This window comes from Cydia fagiglandana, chromosome 14, assembly GCF_963556715.1.
Source record: "Cydia fagiglandana chromosome 14, ilCydFagi1.1, whole genome shotgun sequence".
In the NCBI taxonomy this organism is placed as follows: domain Eukaryota; kingdom Metazoa; phylum Arthropoda; class Insecta; order Lepidoptera; family Tortricidae; genus Cydia; species Cydia fagiglandana.
In genome coordinates this window covers 3,318,857-3,323,096 of record NC_085945.1, presented here as the reverse complement: position 1 = coordinate 3,323,096, position 4,240 = coordinate 3,318,857, and the positions used below count along the sequence as shown (strand labels likewise).

The window sequence follows — 4,240 nt, the reverse complement described above, 5'->3', positions numbered from 1 at the left end:
CTAAAGCTCAAAATAGGTTGTCACACACTTAGCGCCACTTGCACCTAGTGATGGTTAAGCGGGTCAAGCGGTCAAACTGTTAACCTAGTGTCAAATTGTATGGCTAACCATGGCAACTCCTGGTTTAATCGGTTAACCCCGGGATAGTGGAATGGTGTAAGTGGGCCTTATAGACTTGCTACACGGTCGCCGACAAGCCTTCTAACCGTCTGACCTTGGTCTGTCCTTGGTCAGTTTTGGTCAAATTTTGTTGGTAACAATTGTCTACACGGTCCGGGACCGGCCAAGGCCACGCGGTCTGGGGGCTTGTCGGCGACCGTGTAGCAAGCCTTTTAGCGCCACTTGCACCATCCCACTAAGGGGCTATTCATAAATTACGTCATTTTAAATTGAGGAGGCGGTCTGGACATCGGATGATGGTAGCATGACGTAGGAGGAAATGGGGTCATTCTAAGCATGATTTTTGGATGATTTTAGGGGGGGGGGGGGGGGGAATAAAAAATCGTTAAAAATAGATGACGTAATTTATGGACAGCCCCTAACCCGGGGTTAACCCGTACACCCAGTATAAAATTGTACTGGTAACCATGGTAATTCCAGGTTTACCCGGTTAACCCCAGGCTAGTGGGATGGTGCAAGGAGTTGAAAGGCAAGCTGAGGTAGGGCTGAGTCAAAATTATTTTGGCTGTCTTGTTTTTTGTCCAAATAAAATGTGACAGAGTGGAGCTTTTTGTATGGGGTGATATTTAATTTTTGATTTTTCTCAAGAATTATAATCTACAGCTAGCTAGGTGTAAGAAGTTTTGTATAACGCTTTCAGTCCCAGTTTTTGTATATCTTTATATCTTTAGATATAGATTAGCTATTTAGACGATTAACTCGAGGAATGTATTGGCAACGATTGTTAGACCTATTTGTGACAGTATTTATTTTATTTTCGTCAGTTTCCTAATGTATCTAAACTGCAATTCAATTGAGTGCTGAAGAAACTGCAATTATTTAACAAAGACAAAATGTTAGAGGCTGTCTAAACTAATTTCGCACTGTCTAAGGGCCCCCCCCCACATCTGGCAGATGGCTCATAGTTATCTCTAATTTCGAACAGACCAAAGTGAGCCGTGTCATTATAAACGTCATATTTTCGTTTAAATTAGACTTTGATGATGGCATTACCACATTTTGTCATTGCAAAGTCTTGCAGAGTTAACTTGGTCCATCACAACATTTTTGTTAGAACCTGCAAATAATAGTACATTATTGCAGAGGCCGGGAAAGGGCAATTCGTGGATGAGTTTCGATTTTGTCGGACGACGCGAAGCGGAGTCCGACAAAGAAGACGAATCCACGAATTGCTATTCCTGCCGAGGCATATATAGTGCTTTTCTCCAAACATGCGAGGAAATAAGCTAAAATAATTATTATTTAAGCATCAAGCATCACTCAAATCAAACCTTCACATCCAAAATGTCAAAAACAATTTCCCTCTTTAATTAATTTTTAAAAGTTAAAGGCACAAACTTATTCTGCCATTCAGTACCATTCAATATTCGTTCATTCAATATAATTGCGCAATATAGTTTGTCAAACCAACTTTTCAGTCAGTAAGAACCAGGAAAACTACACCCATCCTTTTCTTTTGGGTGCTAGTACTAGTGTAAGACAAAGATAGTATGATTCTCTTTGTCTATGTTTGAAATGAGAAAATCCTTTGACAAACTATGTAAGCTTTATGAACACGGATGAGATTTAAAAAAAATATAAAAATAATCTTTGATTTTATTAAGCAGTATTCGCACGATCATACACGTGAAATGATAGCTGATCGGGTCGTGTAGAAGCGGCTCGCGGCAATAATAATTGGCTGTTTGCGTTTTTTATTATTAAAAAGTAAAAAACACTACAGTAATAAGTTATTACTGTAGTGTTTTTTTACTTCCCGTCCGCTAGAAAAGGACAGCGATAGTTTGATGTTTTTTAGTTAGAGTTTGACATTAACGAAGAACTTCCCGTACTATTTTTGCTACAGTAAGGTGTACATTTCCGAGCATATTGGAGAAAATTGTTTTTACAGTACATATGGTCCTATTTTTCCACACTAGTGCGTAAAATAGCACTGTTCGTGCGTATGCCAAAAGTTCAAAGGGCCATATGTACTGTAAAAAGTTGTACGATACACGTGCGAATAGGTAATTCGCAACTCGTGTCGATTTAAAAACACTCCCTTCGGTCGTGTTTTATTGCCACTCGTTTCGAATTTCCCCTTTTCCGCACTTGTATCGTAAATAACTATTTCATCGTCAAACTTCAACCCTTTGACTGCTGAAGACGTCAATATCCGCGCGCGGCTACAGACCAATATCAACCTTCGTGAATTCTGACAAGGTTCATAATGGCCCGCACGATCAGCGTGGCGTTCAAAAACAAAAGTATAAAAGAGTTCAAAGGGTTAAGAATCAAATTCTTTGTATAGTTCTTACATAAGCTCGCTATGGCTGTCTCATAACCCCTCAGGTGGCAAAGCAATATTTTAAATTTTCAATATTAAAAATGGCGGCCGCCGCGTGCGTGGTTGTCGGGGAGCGTCTATTTTGAGGCATCTTGCCGCACGAGCGGATAAACAACCTTTCATGCCAATTACTTTGACTTTAGTTAGTTTTTTTAGCATTAGAAAGAACTTGAAAGAAGGAAAGCGATCTTGACATGTCTTTTAATTGAAAAAGGCTTTTTAAAAATCAGTAACTATTACTTATGAAATCAGAAGAATATAAACGATCGTATTAGATTCATAATTGTTACATATTTGCCGTAACTTATTTTAAAATGTGTTTTTCAATAAAAACCATATTTATAGTGCTAAAAAAAACGAACTAGAACTGTTAAATAAGCATTTCGAATAGGTCTAAAGGTAAGCGATATGTTTTCGCATACGGCTAACGTTTTATACGTTTGTAGGAATGGCATAAGACTATAGTTATACGAATTCCATTTAGGGTTCCCGCCCCTATGAATACGGACCTTGATACATATTTTATAGAACTTTTTCCCGACTTAGGGCACCCCCACATCTAGCGTCTTTCGAGCGTCGGCGTCTACAACTGTATGGCCGCGCTCGACGCAACGTCGACGCAACGTCGACACAACGTCGACGCAACGTCGACGCAACTGTGCAGCGACGTCGTTTTCCATAGCGCTGACCAGACGCCGACAGACGCCGACGCTCGAAAGACGCTAGATGTGGGGGGGCCCTTACGTAGCTTTTCGATAATCGTAAGATAGCTGGACTAAATACGATTAGTTTTAAAAGTATTATTTCACACGTAAATGTTTTGGGAGATACAGTCTAGTTTAATACAATTGGATTTTATCTTTTACTCATTTTATCGCTAAGCTGTAGTCATAGCCTTAATAAGATAGCATGAGTTTCCCGGTATGTAGCGAAAGTGCTTTGTGGAGGCGAAATAGCTATATGTTATGATTACCCATGGCGTGGAATTAAAAATTTAGGCTTAATAACCTTTTGACCGCCATATACGTCAACTGACACGTGCGGCTATAAATAGCCCAATATAAACCTTCATACAGTCAGCAGCAATAGTTGCTAAGCGGGCGAGGTATTCAAAATGATCTTGACGCGACTTTATTATTAAGAAAATAAGAGCGCGTCAAGGTAATTTTGAACACCTCGCCCGCCTTTTTTTCTAAGTGTAGTATAGTGAAAATATTATTGTATCTCACAAAACATTTTAATCAAGCAAAGACACGGTCTTCACTATTTTCATTAATACGACCAACACTATCAACTGTAACCAGGTACAACTTAAAATGCACCTTCACGCTTTACGATAAAGTTTAAAATTGCGTGCTAAAACGGAGTAATATCGTACAGTTCAACCCCCTTATTCATAAACGCGCTACAAACCTCAATTAGCTAATAATCGTTTGTCCTTATCTGTCATTTTGACTTATGTATTTGTAAGAAAGGGATAAAATATAATTTAACTAAAATAGGCCCGTAAAGTTTTATGAATATGGGGGCCCACTGATTAACAGTCCGCCGGACGGTATCGGCCTGTCAGTTGTTCGGAACTGTCTAAATTATGTTCTAACTGTCAGGCTGATACCGTCCGGCGGACTGTTAATCAGTGGGCCCCTTAAGGGGTAAATATACGGTCTGGTTACAATCATGACAAAACCACGCGTGTTGAAAACCGCGTCAAGTATTTATTTTGATCTCACCTAC

The 4,240-nt window shown here is 39.4% G+C and overlaps 1 protein-coding gene across 1 annotated transcript in view; it reads left to right on the top strand.

Moving 5' to 3' along the window:
- LOC134670672 (probable RNA-binding protein EIF1AD) overlaps nucleotides 1–4,240 on the top strand; it is a 65,753-nt gene that overhangs the window by 49,007 nt on the left and 12,506 nt on the right. The window lies entirely within an intron of this gene.